General features: G+C 44.8%; 1 protein-coding gene, 1 long non-coding RNA gene and 1 other non-coding gene across 4 annotated transcripts in view; 2 read left to right on the top strand and 1 right to left on the bottom strand.

Moving 5' to 3' along the window:
- The window catches only part of Maf (MAF bZIP transcription factor), a 358,548-nt gene that overhangs the window by 114,870 nt on the left and 226,387 nt on the right, over nucleotides 1-17,291 (top strand). The window lies entirely within an intron of this gene.
- LOC110299626 lies at nucleotides 6,411-15,765 on the bottom strand. Its single transcript, XR_002378497.1, has 3 exons — nucleotides 15,698-15,765; nucleotides 9,072-9,253; nucleotides 6,411-7,734 (listed from the first exon to the last, which is right to left on the bottom strand). It is a non-coding gene; the product is annotated as an uncharacterized LOC110299626 (long non-coding RNA).
- LOC115031870 lies at nucleotides 10,235-10,341 on the top strand. Its single transcript, XR_003837506.1, has one exon. It is a non-coding gene; the product is annotated as a U6 spliceosomal RNA (small nuclear RNA).

The raw sequence follows: 17,291 nt of genomic DNA, 5'->3' as shown, positions 1-17,291 counted from the left end.
GCCATGGAGTTAGATCAGTGACCAGAAAAGCTACAGACTCCTGTCTCCACTCCCCCCTCACCATGGTGCTGGGGTTACAGATGTAAGAGACCACACCCAATATTTGACACAGGTTCTTGGGATCCAAAAATCAGTCTATGAACTTGTACAGCAAGACCTCTTACCTACTGAGTCTTCTCTCCAGCCCCAGGAAGAGACATTTTACGGCCCAAGACTTCAACTTTTTCATTCTTTATTCAAATACCTCCCCACTGATTTTTAGTCATATCCATCTCCAACGCACAGACTGACAGGTTGTCTAAATTTCCTGGTATCTTCTGGATTCAAGTATTATGAACATGCCCCCTTGTCCCCAGTGTAGAAAGGATTCATTTTCTATGCAGACGGGAAATTTCATCCATATGCAAAGAAGAAAGCTCATCTTTCATGAGAAGTAACAGGAGGTTTCTAAGAGCCCATGGAAATTATCCATAAAATGGGGTGCTTTTGAGCCCCCCTCCCCATCTCAATCCTTGTTCAAGGATTTAGTCTCCTGAGTCTCAGAATCATGAGCTCTGTGCAGATAGGAAGCCATTTCATTCTCTGCTTTAATTCACACAGATTTTTTTTTTGTGTTCTGGATAATAAAATAGAATCGTCCCCCAAAGGAAGCCCTTGGAATCATTTATATCTTGTGAATGTATCTAAGTGGATTAAAGGGCAACTTCAAGTCCATTATCTTCATTTAAAAAAATTCAGAGATGCCCCCAAACAGGGAACATGCCTTCATTGGGCCATTCCAGTTCCCTTGATTTATTTTTAATTGGGGTTAAACAATGTAGTTAAGTGTTCATTTTAAAATAGATAATAGCTCGGTGATGATGCCTATGTATCTGCATGGGGTATGTGTGTATGTGATCATGTAGGGGGTGGGTGCATTGTATGAAGAGACCAGAGGTTGGTACTAAATAACCGCATTCCATACCTTATTTTTTTAAGCTTGGATCTCTCATGGAACCTGGAGCTTATTAGTTCAGCTAGATTGGTTGGCCATTGAGCCCAAAGAATCCTTCTAGCTCTGCCCCGCTGATGGTGGGATTGCATGCAAGTGTTACAGCACCCATCCTGGTTGTTACATATATAATTCAAGTCGTCATACTATCTCATCAAGCAGTTTATCAACTGATTTTTTTTCAATGATTTCTACTTAACATTCACATATATTCTTATATCCTCCACTAAGATTGGGATATAGGAAATGCCCAACATCCAAGAATCTTCTATCACCACTTTCCAGTGGATGCCTCCCTCAAGCAACCATGGCCTGGCTTCTGCCATCATCACCCAATGTGGAACTTAACAGAAGTGGAGTTGTGCACCATGTGCTGTGTTCTACTCTTAGATCTAGACCTGCTCTTATCTTGAAAGCCAGAGCTTCTGCAACTGTGAGGTCCCTACTTAAGAAGTCTTATTGGAAGCATGAGCACCCCTGTTTGTGTCGGGGGGGGAGATTTTTAATAAATATTCTTTCAAAATATAGTGAGAAAGTTTCAGCTTCCCACTCTCATACACGTCATCAGTGAGAGGAAATGAAAATCACTGGCTCTAGTTGTGTCACGTTTAGGGTAGACGTCTTGTAATCTGCCCTACTCAAAATACACTATGTAGGAGACAGAGGAGTTCTCAAAAGAGTCATATGATGCATGAGTAGGGACAAAGTTGATCTCTGATAAAGCCCGTGTCTCACACAGGCCACCTGGGATGAGGTGCAGTAGGAATTTATCTGTGTGCAAATATGGAAGCTGTCATTGCTCAGTATGGCAGGGTCAGGTGGGTTGGAGGAGTGTTTCATGATGCACCTTCATTTGGAAGGTTCATGAGATTCTGCATGAATTACCCCCATTAAAGGCACTGACAAGTCCTGTTGCCAAGTGACACATTTAATTGTGAGGTGTCTGTGGACTCAGTGTTTGGACTGTGCAGAGTCCTGCATATTGCAGAAAAACATTCCATTCTTCTCTATTCTACAGCACAGAGCAGTCCATGTACATTTTAATTTAGGTAGTGGAAGGTACCAGACATGTTATCAGTCCATAGGTAGGATGCTTGCTTTTGGTTCTGATACTTGAACATTCTGTATCCGTTCTTATTCAGGTGACCCTGGGAGTTTTCTGAGCATAGTGAAATGACCAGGATAATGACAGGGCCATCTCTAAAGCCTTTTCAAAGGATGAGTGGGTACAATCTTTCAGAGACAAGCAGTCTCTTCATTTCATGCAACCTCACTGTTCTTGCTCCCTAGCTTGTTATTTTGAATGGCAGGGCCATCAAACTGACTTTTCTGGCTCTCTGTGACACTTCTAAACAAAATGAAAGGTGAGGCCTGTGCTCATGAGAAAGGTTCTGTGAGAACAGGACAGCAATGGTTTGTTACCGAGATACATGAGGCCTTTCATAATAACTTCTAGAATTACTTTGAGAGTATCTTTCCCAGCTTCTAGCCAAGGCATGTGAAAAAATTCCAGAGGTGTGTTTCCAGGACTCGTCTCCATTATGAGTAGTGGCCTAGTTTCTATCTGCAAAAATCCAAGTCATTGAGGAGGAGTCTGTCCAATTATCATGTGGACATCCCATCCATTTTCCAGCAGAAGTCATCCCTGCTAATTTACTAATTCATCCAGACATCCCCTGCCAGCCAACCCTGAACCCCCTCCAGCTTTGTTCCTTTAGCCAGACACTGACTCCAGAAGCCACTTTCAGTTGTGTTAGCCGTTTGGAGGTAAAGAGGGCGCAGAAAGGACCCACAGATTCCCTAGGCTTCAAGGGGATGTGTTGAGAGGATCACAGCCCTATGAGAGATGCTTTCTACCCCGGAGCAAATCCAGGTGGATTCAGAAATAAAGATAAGGGCATCATCTGCCTGCCCCCATCATTACATAGCAAGGATAAGAGGATAGGAACTAAGTTTGCCAGTAGTTCTCCAAGCCTGCTGGCTGGAGCTTCCATGCCTTCTGGTCTTCAAGCCTGATGATCTAGGCTGTTGGGCTTTTTGCCTTAACCCCCATCCAGTCAGCCAAACCTTTGAGTTCTCTTGATTGAAGCCTTTCATCTGTGTCTACCTCACTAGAACAGATCAAATGCTTTCTTCTGTCTCTACATCACTTCCCCAGAGGAGCTGCTGTGGTCTGTTCTCTGCTTTCACAAGCTGTGTGCCCCTTGATCCTAGCTATTTACACTCAGTGCATCCTGTCCCCCACCAGAGATGGAAGATGCTTCTCCTTTCCCTACATACTCTCCCCTCCTCTCCCACTGCTACTTGTCTTGCCCTATTTAGATTTGTTTCAATTTCATGTTTGTGTTTTGTACATAGGCATGTATGTGTACATGGGTGCCCAGTGGCCACAGAGGCCAGAAAATGCCAACGAATCATTTGGGACTGGAGTTACAGATGGTTGAAGGTTGCCCTGGGGATTCTAGAAACTGAATGGAGATCCTCTAAAAGGATAGCAAGTGCTTTTAACCATTTAGGCCACTTCCTCGGTCCCTATCTATTCTTAATTTTCCTAGTATTTTCTTTCCACCTTGGTGTGTCTCTGTTTATGTATGGAGGTCCAGGAAGATGGTGGAAGGGGAAGTGGAAGGAAGAAACAGGAGAGACAAGGTAAAAAAAAAGAACATAGAAGAAAAGGAATGAGGAAAGAAATGAAGAAAGGATGGAGGAAGGATATAGAGTTACTTTTCTGGTATCTGCTGTGAGAAGGTAGCAGCCTTCCTACCCCCACATCTTTCCCCATTGCACAGGCAACGGCAGCTGTGCTTTGCAGGAAGCTGCCAGCTTGTAATTCCCTCTTGTGGCTCCAACCCCAGGGACATGGTGTGAGCCCGCTGCACTTTGAATTGTGCAGCAGTGGGCTCAGAGCACGTGGTGGCACACAGGAAAGGCTGAAGGTGTGTGGCTGGAGGTGATGAGCTCCTCGTTCCTAATGGACTGCAGCCTTCCCTCCTGGACGGGGCTGGTCTTATCATGCAGGAAGCTGGCAGGCTGTGTGTTAATCAATTGATAGCATCACTTGGCATCCCGCAGCCAGCTTAGGCTTTCTAAGAGAACACGTCGCTGATTTCCAATCTCTCCATCCGCTCAGAGGTTGGAGGCAGAGGGAGCAGTGGGAATTCTCCCAGAGCTCTGGCGACAAGCCAAAACCTGGCACACTGTACTTCCCCTCCGGAAGGAAATGAACCCCCAGATAGAGGGGAGAAAGGAGAAGAAGAAAATGCCAAGAATGTCCCTGGGGAAATGAAACTGTCATATGACCAGAGTCTCCTTTTGTTGGGAGGATGGGTAGGTATTAACCAAGACAAATTCTACTCCAAAGCAACCAGCCAAGCAATACAGAATCTTGTCCTATTAGCCAGCCCTCTGCAGTTGCAAATGTTTTTCTCGTATCCCTCTTTTGTTTCCCTCTCTACCCTATTTTGTGATCCAGAATTCTCTACCTTGGTCATCCGCCCCTCTGTTATCACCCCCTCCTGATTCTAGGCTGACCTCCAAGATTGCAGCTTATTTAACTTTCCTGCAGTCTGAGAAAGTCTACCATTCTTTAGTGGCTGCTGTTGAGTTGACATCTTCGAGAGATTATTACTCCTACCCAAATAGATGTTCCTCGGGGACTCTTGATCACCATTCTGGTTTCAGGGCTGACACTGAGGGTAGAGTTCAGAGTGTCATCAGAAGGTGTATATGAGTAAATCATACATGGATGGAGAGATGGGTGGTCCGTGGGTGATTGAATAGATAAGTAGACGGTTTGGCAGTGAATGGCTAGATGGATGGATGGGCAGAAGGATCTGTGGGTCATTACATGGATGACTAGGTAGACTGGTGGTGGCTGAATGGATGGATGGGCAAATGGACAATCTGTGAATGAATGAATAGATGGGCTGATGGGTGATTATATGAATGGATAGATAGATGGGCAGATGAATGTATGAGCAGCAGATGGTGCATAAATGTATGACTAGCCAGAGGGGTGATGCATCAACAGTTGAATTAGATGAGTAAGTGGATTACAGGTGAGGGGATGGATGGATGGATGGATGAGCATGAGCGGGTGGATGGGTGGATGCACAGAGTTGTAAGAATAGGAAAGAGGAAAAACCTGAGAGGGGATGTGTAAAAAAGGCGGGGGGAAACATTCAACAAGGCCAACAGCCAGCCTCTAAGATCAAGTTGTCAGGATTGGTGACCTGGCAACTCTGGGCAAGTTTCTTGCTCACTGCCAGGCTGGCTTTCCTTCCTGACAAGATGGGATTGTAACAAAGCTTCCTTTGTAGGGCAAATGTTAGAAATGAAAGGAATCAAACACTGGGAAGCACTTTGGTACTTTGGATGTTGATGATGTTGAAGGAGAGGTGATGGGATGAGATGGGGAAGAGTCTGTGAGTGGGGGTTCACACTGCTCTAGATCCTGTATGGATCCCTGCCTACAAACATATGCTCCCGTACCCTGCAGGGTTCCTTTCTGCTTTGCTGGTTTGGGGATCTATTTTTGTTTCTGCAACCTATCTACTCCTTTATCTTATTAAGAACCTTAAGCTTCCCTCAGTCTGTCCTCCTGAGTCATGTGTTACCTTACCTATTGGATAGAGTAGATTAAGAAACTTTTTTAAACAAACAGGAAACAAATCAATTTTTGTGTAGACAGCATCCCATAAGGTTAGATGCACCTGGTTGGATGGATCTCTTCCAAGGAGTAGTTCAGGGTCTCCAGAGCGTGACTCTGACACATTATTTTTTCTTTCCTACTCTTCTCTCGACTTGCCCAGTAGATGGTGAAAGAGAAAGAAAAGTGTCAAGCGGAAAGCATGCACGACCCAGCTTGGAAATGAGGTGGCCATCCACTTCACTTTACATTCTATTGGCCAGAACCGAGAACATTCTATTGGTAGAACACACGGGAACTGCAAAGAACTCGGGATGCCACTGTTTTCTCAGAATAACTTCTGGTCTCTTCCCCAGAGTTACCAGGTCACCAATATTGACCAACAAATCATTCCTCAATGATTTGTTGAAGACGCAGCAGTTTCTGATATGCCTGCCTTTCAAGCCCACCATGAACTGAGACATAGGCTGTTGTTTATGGGGTCCTGAAACCAAACCTCCTGGCCAGCCTTATGCAATCCCAACTCTGAGATGCCATGCCAGACATCCAACCCCCAACCTGCCTGATCTCCCCTATAGTAAAATTCTCAGATCACCCATTATAATGCCAGGTATAAAAGAGAGCAGGTTGCCTGGTGAGAGGAAGCCCATTCCTAAGGGATACTGTTTTCTTCTCCCATAATAGCCATACACCTGACCTCAGGCTCTAGGGGAGCCTCCCCCTCCCGCCTCATTCTTCTCATCACAATCTGGGTCATACCAGTTTATACTTGGAGTTAGCTCTTTTTATATTATTATTTTAAAAATCCAAAGCAATTAAAAATATGTTTTGTAAAAGAATCCCTTTTTTAAAAAAAAATTGTCTTTTACCTCAGTGGGGAATTCTGCCTGCCCAATTTTAGCTGGAAAAGAATTGAACCCGACAACATGTTACTAATTGGGGAATCTGTGCTGTCCTTTCTGTGGGGAACAGGGTTTCAACAGCCTTCCTGCCCTGTGTGGATTCTTCAATTTATAGAATAGAATCAGACCAGAGACCAAAAGGGGTGTTGTCTCAGAGACAAGGAGCAAGGTGGAGGTGGTCAAGGTATGTTTGGGGATGAGAGCTCTAAGTTTGTTAATCTTTCACCTTGGATCTGAAACCAAGTAAAAAAAAGGAAGACTTCCTAGATGGCCTCCCATCTGCAGGCCAGCAGAGAGTGGTCAGAGTGATGGATCCCTCTACACATGTAGCATGTAGTATAGGATTATAGGTACAAACCTCAGCCTGGCATCTGAGTGTGGAAGCAAATTTTAAAGCTGATGTCCCTTCCAATCTTAAAAATGAGCTACCTACCTGTCATACATATCTAGGAAATTATAGTTGCTGAGTTCACAGAACCCACATAAGGATAGTGTTGGGATACATTGGGACAGAATACAGGTTTACTGTAATGGGCCCACAAAGGTGCTAGCCAGGGTCTTCAGTTTGATATCTGGTCACACTGGGATGACAGACAAGATTACTAGAATAATACCCAAGTATGCTGATGGTTCCCCAGCCATGCTAGAATATTATACTGGAGTGGCTGGTTCACAGGTCCACCTGAATTGTTTCCAGACCCATAGAGATGGTACTCCAAGGTAACAGAAGACCACAGCATTGGCACCACAGTCCTGGGATGGTACACCACAAAAAACAATATTACCCAGGTCTCTTGGGGTGGTTTCAAGAAACACAGGGATAAAGCTCTTGTATACTAGGATGGAACACTGGAGTGGTATACAGGTGATTCAAGATGCTACACTAGTTCACTGGGATGGCACAGGCCAAGATTTGGTAAACAGAGAGGCTAACCAGAGTCTAGAGAAGGCCTCATTTTAGCCACCTCCAAGACTCACTTCTCAGTGTGTGACCTTGGCTGATGTTTCTCTTCCCTCAGATGGAATCCAACAATGAGGCACAAGTGCAGAATAGGCTTTGGGACAACCCTCAGGTTCCCTAGCTCTGTTTCATTGCTCAGAGCTCTCTGATCTTAGGTGGCATCCCAGGATTCCATCTGCACGGCTTCCTCCTTTCACTGCAAATGTGGAAACGGAAAGTCTTCTCTGCAAGCCTGTAAAGTGTAGACAAAGTGTGCAGTGCAAAACTCACAAACAAAAGCAGAACTACGGAAGGCTACCGGACGTTACAAGTGGCCCTTCACAGCGATAGGGCAGGAAAGCAAGGAGGAGGAATACTTCGAGTTATTCCACAGACGAGTTTAGACATTTGAGCTGCATTATTTAATGTAGTGCCAAGACATTAGGTAAGTCCTTATTACAACCCTAATCTTATCTGTAAACGAGCATTAATACTACCTAACTGACTGTGAGTATTTTTTTAATAAGTTGCTTCTATCAATAATGAATTTCAGGAAAATTGCAAAATCTCCTATGAGTGGGCTGTGGGTACAGCTCAGTTGATGCCGTGCTCATCTGCCATGCACAAGGCCCCAGACTCAGTCCTAGCACTGAATAAAACTCGGTGTGATGGTGCATGCCTGCAACTCTACTACTCTGGAAGTAGAAGCAGAAAGATCAGAACGTTAAGGGCCTCCTTGGCTACATAGAGAATTGGAGGCCAACCTGGACATGTGACCATACCACACACACACACAACACCTCCTATAATAATAATAAGGAGAGGGAGAGGGAGAGGGAGAGGGAGAGAGAGAGAGAGACTTTAAGGGGGGGCACCAGAGCAGGACACAAGTCTAGTTTCAGGTGTGCAAGCACCAGAGATACAGAAACCTTGACCTTATTGGTCTCATGATAGGAATATGATAAATTCTGGGCTATCCCTACATGGAAACACAGGATTTTGCAGTAGTTTTCCATAAGAAAATATGAACACTAGGCTCCCTGGGCTGGACCCCTTCTCCACTCTGAGTAACCTGCATCCAGCTGATTCTGCTGGAGAATGGAAAAGCTACTTCCATTTCTGTGCCCAGGTGCTCCGTGCCTTTCTCCTCTCTACAGATCCGTGCCTCTGTGGCTTTTGAAGTGCTATCATTCAGCCGCAATAGGCCCTCACAGTCATTAAAATGATCCAGTGGCACCTCATCCCAAAGAAGAGGAGTGTCCTTGACAGCTGTGGCCACTGCCAAGTTCAAATTAAGGTAATTACATCAGTTCCCTCCTAGGTCTTTTCAACCACCACCAGTGTCTGTCCTTGCTCTCCGTTTCCTGGGGTGTTCTGGAGACTTCTATTGGCCTTGTCAGAAGACTTTGACCTGGAGGTGTTGCTCGTCAGCCACATGAGAATATTTGAACGTCGACTATATAGCATCTAATACTCTTACGATGGTAGAGTGGATCAAGGCTTAGTTCTGCGGCTATTACCTTTGGAAATCATATTTTAAAAGATCTTACTGAGGAGGCTTCAAAGCAAGGAGATAATCAGTTCTGTTACCTGAAATTACCTGAAAGATGGTGACAGCAGTTCTCTACCACGTTGTTTCCTGACTGCTCCCCCACTGTTGTCGCCCTTTAACCACAGTCATATCTTCTCTGTCCTTTCTTCTAACACAGTACACACTTTCAGTACCTCGGTTGTCCATTTGTGCTTCTCACAATGATCCTAAGGGTGAATTTCTAGGATTTTGAAGAAGAAATCATAGGTTATGGAAGATAAGACCTCGCTGGGATAAAATACAGTTGGATCAGACATTATACAGAAAGTGAGGGGCTTGGAACACTCAGCCCTAGCTAGGATGTTTCCATCAATTCCCTTCCCCCCAGGGCATGGGAAAGTCTGAAGAAGAGAATAATGATAAAGGCTCAGATGAATTCTCTGAGACTGGAAGAGCATGCCCAGGTCTGCACAAGATCTCTGCATGTATGATATGGCTTCCAGTTGAGTGTTTCTATGGGACTCCTGAGTGTGTGATCACAGTAGATCTCTGATTCTTAGGTCTTCTCTTGAGCTCTCTTCCTTCTGTTTGTTTTGTCCAGTTCTAATGTGTTAGTTTTTATTTTACCTTATTATATTTTATTTTGTTATATTTTTATTTTATTATTATCCCTTAGAAGCCTGTTTGTTTTCTAATGAAAGACAGAAAGGGAGTAGATCTGGGTGGGCAGAGGAGGCAAGGGAGGCACTGTGAGGAGTAAATGAAGGGGAAAGCTGAGTCGTATGCTTCGACAATGAAATCTTATTTGAAATATAGCTCAATAAAGATATAATTTAAAGGGGAAAAAACAATAAAATTACATAAAATTAACTGAAGAGTTGGTTGTCCGGGGACAGATTTAGCAGGTCTTATTTTCTCTTGGAACATGCAAAGAAAAGAAGCAAGCAATACATAAAGCAATGAGAGGATGCTACTGTTCATAACAAGACAGTTTGTTTTATTGATAAGGTGTGTATTGCCATTAGGCTATGGCCTTGGGTGCTTTGAGAGATCTCCTAACATCCAGCTATGCTAAGAACATGTCCCCTATAGGGATGTAGAGGAATTACGCTCTTTGATTTCTTCATGGTGGACAGCCCTGGCATGCACTTGTGGATCCGGACAGTGCTCAGGGCTTTCCTTCCTTACCAACAAAAGGAACAAGTAACAAGAAGCAACATAGGTGCTCGCTTCGGTAGCACATATACTAAAATCGGAACAATACAGAGAAGATTAGCATGGCCCCTGCGCAAGGATGACATGCAAATTCGTGAAGTGTTCCATATTTTCAACATCTGAAATGTAAATAAAGAAAATATCTTAAAAAAAAATCACAAAAAAAAAAAGCGACATAGACTCTCACAAAATCAAAGCAATAAGGAAAGGGACAGACATCCTAGAATTGTGATCTGAGCCATTTATTTCAACATGAGCCTAAGTTTCTACATTCTTTTCTCAGTTTCCCCAGATTTATAGGAGGGTCAGGTGCAAGAATGATCTGTCAGGCAGACAATACACCCATGAACAGCCTCCCATCTTCTCTGCTCCTCTCCCCTCCCTTCCCATCTCCTGGCTTAAGCAGCTTCCCCCTCCACCACTGTACCCATGCCCATCTCCTCTCACTCTCAGTTGTGACTATTAGCTCCTTTTCCTGTTGTTATGACAAAAAGCCAGACAATACCAACGTAAAGATGATCTTGTGTTGAGGATACAGTCCATCATTGCAGGGAAGACATGGTGCTGAGGGGAATAAGGCAATGGTCACATTGTACCCACAGACAGGAAATGGGAAAAATGGTTTTGGTGATTTTTTTTAAACAAAATCCCAGTTGTTTGATTTTTACATATAGGTAAAAATCAAAATTTTATGTATTATGCCAGATACAGCTTAACCATCTTCGCCTTTAACAAAAGTGGCTCCTAACATCTTTGGAAGTAATAATGTAAAACATGGAAGGGTGACACAGAGCACAGCCATGTTTCCATAGACCAATTTTCTTTGGTGTCATCAGAAGGGATTTCCATAAGGGAACAGCCTTTGAAATCTTCCTTAAAGATTACAAACAATGCTAGCCCTCTCTGCCTTTTCATCTAAGTTTCTGTCTCCCACCCGCTGGCTGTTGCTATCTCTCTGCTGACTCTCTCCTCACAGTTAGGGGAGGTCTATTTTTTTTTTAAACTAAACAAACTACCTCAGTGGATTGATTCCTGAGGAGGAATGTTCAACATCATTTGCTTGTGTCTCTCAGACCTGAAAACATGACCAGAAGAACTACACAAAGGGCAAAATGTGTAGGGTGATTTCTCTCTCTCTTTTTTTTTTTCTCTCCCAAAGATCTGATTTCTTTGTATTTAAAACTTAACAATGTCATTAAAGCCCTCCCCAGATCAGCTATTTCTTTAAGTGTAAAATCTATTTTAGTGAGGAGAGCCCGTGCTATGGCTAAGCCTGTCCTTTTATTGTCTGTCCGGGCATGCTGCTCCGCTGCAGGTGGATAATCAATCAATAATGTCATAAAGGCAGGCTCACCCTGTGCCTTCCCCACAGTTGGCTCCATTGTGCCCATACTTTCAGGGAGAGGATAAGATCTGTGTGCCCTGACTTGTCTTGGATCTAGGAGGCCCGTAGCTAGTTCTCACTTGGTTATTTGTCTGACGTTGTGGCTAAGACCAAGTGCCCTTTCTCTGGGTTTGTCGAGTCTTTGTGAAGGGAACATCCGTTGGCCATTTGAAGTAGAGCAAGAGTACCCCAAGAGATGATAGATCTGAGTCCTTCCTATCTGGGAGATGCAGGAGTTGTGCCTTCCTTTCGGCACTCCTCATGGCACCGTGCAGGACCGTATCACAAGATGACCACTGCCAACTTCTGCAAAAGAGACTAAGAATCCCTTCTCCCTATAAAACATAATGTGAACATGAGAGGGGTTTTCATCCTGGGATGGGGCAGTGTGGTTCATTGTTGTGAGTGAAAGGTATGGATGGGAGGCTAGAAAAGAAGGTATACTCTATCCATAATTCCATTTCTTTCTTCATAGGCCATCATGAAATGTGGGCACGATACTGAAGCTCATCTTTTGGGGTTCTTCAAAGACCTTAATACAGCCTTCACTATGGGGTTTTACATAATTATAGAACATGTGCTGTCCATCAGAATGCATACTCCATCAGGGTAGGAGCTGGGTTCATTACTAGGGGTGGCACCAATCTTTATTACAAACATGTTTACTCACTGGCTGGCTGACACTCTCCAGACCTGCAACTGACACTTCAACCATCCATTTCCTCACCAGGACAGATGTTTTCTTCCTTTTTTTATTAGTAATGTTATGAATTTAGATAGATAGATAGATAAATAGATGATAGATAGATAGATAGATAGATAGATAGATAGATAGATAGATGATAGATAGATAGATAGATAGATAGATAGATAGATAGATAGATAGATAGAGAAATGACAGAGTTGTATGATTTTTATCTTCTTCCAAGTTTAGAACACTTCTGCTACCCAACAGTGTAACCCATAGCCATTAACAGGCTCTGCCCACTTCTTCCTTTACCTGAAAGTTCCTGACAAGTACTTGTCTACTTCCGGTCTCTACAGATTGTTTGTTTGTTTTCTGGACATTTTACAAAATGAGCTTCTAGACATATACCTGTCTCTGCCTTTTCCCACTTAGCTTACTTTTGATTCTCAAGGGTGATCACTATGATGTCTTCTATTGGGAAATCCCACACTGCTGTGGAATGTAACACATTTTGGTTATCCCACATGTGAATTGTTGCCGTGGCCAGAGGCAGCGTAAGGCAGGGAGGAGGTTCTAGCTGATGGTTCTAGTGGGAGAGACCATAAAGGGTGGGAAGGTATGGTATGGTGTCAGGTGCCGGAAGCTAGCTGCTAATATCGTACCTGCACACAGGAAACAGAGTGAGCAGTAAGTGGTATGAGACTATAAACTCTCAAAACCCACCCCTAGTGATACACTTCCTCCAGCCAGGTTCAACCTTCCTGCAGTTCCATAGCATCTTCTTACCATACTAGCAACCAAGGATTGAGTATTTAAGCACCTGGGCCTCTAGGGGGACATTTCCCATTCATGCCACCACATCCTTTCACCAGTTAGACAGTTCAGTGATTTCCACCTTTAAAAAAAAACAAAAAACAAAAAAAAACAAAAAAAAAAAACCTTTGGTGAACGCTATCACTCCGGATGCCTTCCCATAAAAGTCTTTGCATGGAAATATGTCTGAGACAAGGTCTCAAGTACTTCACGCTGACCTTGAACTTGACATGTTCCTAAGGATGACCTTGAACTCTTGACCCTTCTGCTTCCACCTCCAGAGCACTAGAGTTACAGGTGTACACCACCATGTTGCGTGAAGACATGGAAGCCAGGATTTCATCTATGCCATGTAAACACATTTCTTATCAATGAGCCACATCCCTAGCCCTGGACATGGATTTTGTGCCATGTGGGTAGATTATGGAGAGTGGCATTGCTGGGTTTCTACTGGCAGTTTGTCATTTTACCAAGTGACAGGCTAGTTCTCTTCTGCATCTTCAGCCTTTGAGCTCACATAGGGCATGCTGGAAACTTTATCCTCTCCCTACCTGTTCCTGAAAGAGTCAATCAAGATGCTCGTATATAATGACTCCTTTAAAAATGACACCAGAACTCAGGGAAAGGAAAGGATTCAAGAAGTTTCCTCAGAGACATCTGAGTTGGGTAGAACAAGAGAAGATGGCTATAAGTTCTTTTTTTTTTTTCAGCAAGGAAGCTGTGCTTTGTCTCAAATCTGAGAAAGAAATTATGTCTGTATTCAGTAAGAACATTTCTTAAAAATAAGTGATTTTGTTCATTCTGCCTTTAGGGACTTTTTGTCTTCAATGGTAAACACAAGTTTACACAATAAAGAAGAAAATGGGTCACCCAGAATGTGATATCACTGACTTTGTCATATGTCAGCTAGTCCGGATCAACACTCTGCTATCCCATCATGCCTTGGTTACTTGTAACTGTGAAGAGAAACATGCTGACACTTTGTAACTGCAGTTCTACCAAGCTATGTGATACCTGTGCATCTTTTAGGGCCTGTAAGACAGGAGAGAGATCTCTGCAAGTTCCTGAGTAGAGAGGCTCTGCTTGTCCACCACACAAAGTAATTCCTTCTAGCTCCCACCCACTCTTGTCATGCCTTCTTCCTGAGCTGGTATACAAAGGATGAGCAACAAGGGAGAGAAGGTCATCTGGAAAAGTCCAACAGGTATGGACCTATAAAATGACAGGCAGCCATATGTTGTTGAAGAAACACCACCAAGAGGATTGTGGGGACAAGCAGAATAGAAAAAAAAGTGATGTTTATAAAAGTTATGATGGCACTGGCTTCCACTGAGAGACTTCCTACTGTCTCCTGAACATTGCATAGTACTCTTATCTAGCTATCCATACTCATCCACCCACTGACTCACCGATCCATGTATCTTAACCAACTATTGACAGCTAGTGACAGGGGCCCAGTGTTTTGGATGCAACCTCTTGTCCTTTCTCGGGCATGAAGCCATCTGACTTGTGCCAAGCACCTGGGCCAGGACTTGGTGTAGAATAAGAAACACAAACTCATGCAGAACCACGCCTGCCAGTCTTCCAGGCACCAACCATCTTTCCATCCATCAGCACAGGGATCAATTCTGAAGTCCGAACATCATCTCTGACAGCGAAGCTCTGGCTTTCCATGTCTCTCTGTGGACAGCAAGCAAGCCACCCAGACCTTTAAATCTCATGCCTCTCAGCTGACAAATGGAGGCAAATGCGTTAGTACTTATAGGGGATTGTGACAAAGTCTATTTATTTAGTGCAGGTTTCTGAGTTCAGCAACATTGACTGTTGTTGCAGGCAGCAGTATTGTGCTTACTTTTGAAAATACGGACTTGTATTCTGGGAACTCGTGTTGGGGTTCGGGTAACACCCTCAACTTGTAGAACCCTTTCGGCAGCCAAGGCAAAAGGGAAGGCCCTGGTCCTGCAAACACAGTCCTGGGTGGTAGGAACCTCTGAGTTTCAGGGGATCAGGCACTATGGCCTGACCCTCTCACCCCCACCATGTTCTGCCAGGAAAAAAAGGATGGGCGTCTCTGCTGGCAAAGATCCAACCAGCACAAGTGTCAAGGTTCAGAGGACACAGGAAAAGGACATTTCAAGGAACTTCCTACTTCCTCAGAATGAGTGTTCTGGTCTCCCCAGCTCACATGACCTCCTGGAAAACCCTTTACCTTCTACAAGCAAACACATCCTGGAAGAATGCCAGCGTGGGTCTTGTGAGGGACTAGGGTTCTCCCTAAGTATCCTGACAGGGTCTGTTCCTGGGGAGGGAAAGGAAATAGGCACACTTCATATCTGCAACCCATGGTGACATCTGTTTACCCTGTTAACGCATGCTCTAAGAGTCGAGGCATCTTGTATCTGTGTGAGAGCAGTAACGGGGGCCTGTGCTTTGAAACTCTTTGTGGATCTAAAGGAAGCTCCATAGGTAAATGTGCTCCCCGAGCAGAGAGCGTATCTTAAACACTGTAACCTGCTGCACCTGCATAAAGTTCGGTGAAGTAAGCAGGAAAAGAACTTCATGTGCAGAGAAATAAGCTTACTCACCCAAAAGGCCACACAGCTCAGAGGTGGGAAAAGCATTCCATAACGGATCTTTTCTGGTCTCTGAGTTCGCAGTCTTTAGCATTAGGACCAGGCTTTCTTTGTTTTCTAAAGAAACGTGGGGCCTTATAGCCTAGAAGGTTTCTGTTACTACTCTCCAGCCATTAGAGCACAGGAGCAACAGTTGCAAAGGAATAAACCAGGCTGCGTTCTGCTCGGTTTAGGAGCAAGCCTGGGGCACACCTGCATGACGGTAGGGGACACAAGTCTGCAAGCAGGGGGCCGTCTATGGATTGTCCAGAACACTGTTTTCTTGCCACAAGATGGCTACAGGACATAGGCGCCTGTGACTGTTAGAGGCCATTGAGCTGAGTTCAGGAGCTGCCATTGGACGGCTCTCTTTCCCAGCAGCAGCAGCCCTGACCCAGAACAAAAGTCCGGGTGGTTTACAATGCTCCAGGGAACACTCACGTCTCTGGATTTTATTCCCTGTCATCTAGATTTTCTTGTCCTCAGACATCACCTTTCTCCCACCTCCAAAAATTCAAACCTCCCTGTGCATGGCAGAGCCTTTCCATTATCTGTAACTTCCCAGAATGCTCTGCCTGCTCCTCAAGCCCCGCCCCTCCTCCCTCCATCCTGGCTTGCCCCAGGGAAACTGGGCCCCACAGGTTAAGGATACATTTGCCTTGAGGCTGGAGCCCGCTGGGGCCACTCCAGACCTGTTTCTGGGACGGCAGGTGCAGCCACTCACTGACACCAAAATACATTCCTGAGGCGGGGCAGACAGGCCAAACAAGTGCAAGGCTCCCCACTCCAAGGACTAGGCTTCCTCCAGAGGACACATTTGCCTGGGAGGACACCCCAAGTGCTAATCCTCTCATCCAGGGCATCTAAGCATAGTCAGCATTTTAGCCAGGGGTTGGCCCGAGGCACGGGCCTTCCCCCAGTGGCTTTTGGCCAGCCCAGGGCACCAGTAAATCACACCACCCTGAGAGGTACTCTTTGGATTCTGCAGCTGCTGAAGACTCCTCTGTGGGCGACATAAATCAGAAGCTCACCCCATTTTACCTGCAGCTTCGCCCCCGTCTCTGAGAAGATGACAGAGGCTGAATCCAGCTGGGCCTGGACAGCCATGGCCGTGGTCTCTTTGTCAACTTATTACCTGAGATTTATGCATGACGCAGCCGGGTCTGCTCAGTGACACATTCTAATTTAATTAAATTTCTGTTGGATTGATGTCTGATCAATCAATAATGTTAATGTTTTTGCAATTTGGAGATTAAATTATGCTCAAGCCACGGCAACTCCCCAGCTACTGATTTCACAAGACTCCTTGGATGGAGACTTGCTGGCCTGCATTCTGCCTTCCTCTCTTCCTTTCTTCTTTCCCCTTTCAAGCTGTTATTTTTAAGAGCCTAGCCCGGGGCACTCAGGATGGAAACACAGTTAGAAGCAGTAGTTTACAGGCCTGAGGGAACTTCCGCTGTAGCAGGAAGCCAGGTGGGGTGCACCTTGCAGGGTCTCAACCCCTAGTTCCTAATGAGCCAACTCCAGCACCAGCAAAGCTGGTATTGATGGGCCTAGGAACCTCACT

This window comes from Mus caroli, chromosome 8, assembly GCF_900094665.2.
Source record: "Mus caroli chromosome 8, CAROLI_EIJ_v1.1, whole genome shotgun sequence".
Lineage (NCBI taxonomy): Eukaryota > Metazoa > Chordata > Mammalia > Rodentia > Muridae > Mus > Mus caroli.
Note: the sequence above shows the minus strand (reverse complement) of the source record. Positions and strands in the feature narration are given on the sequence as shown.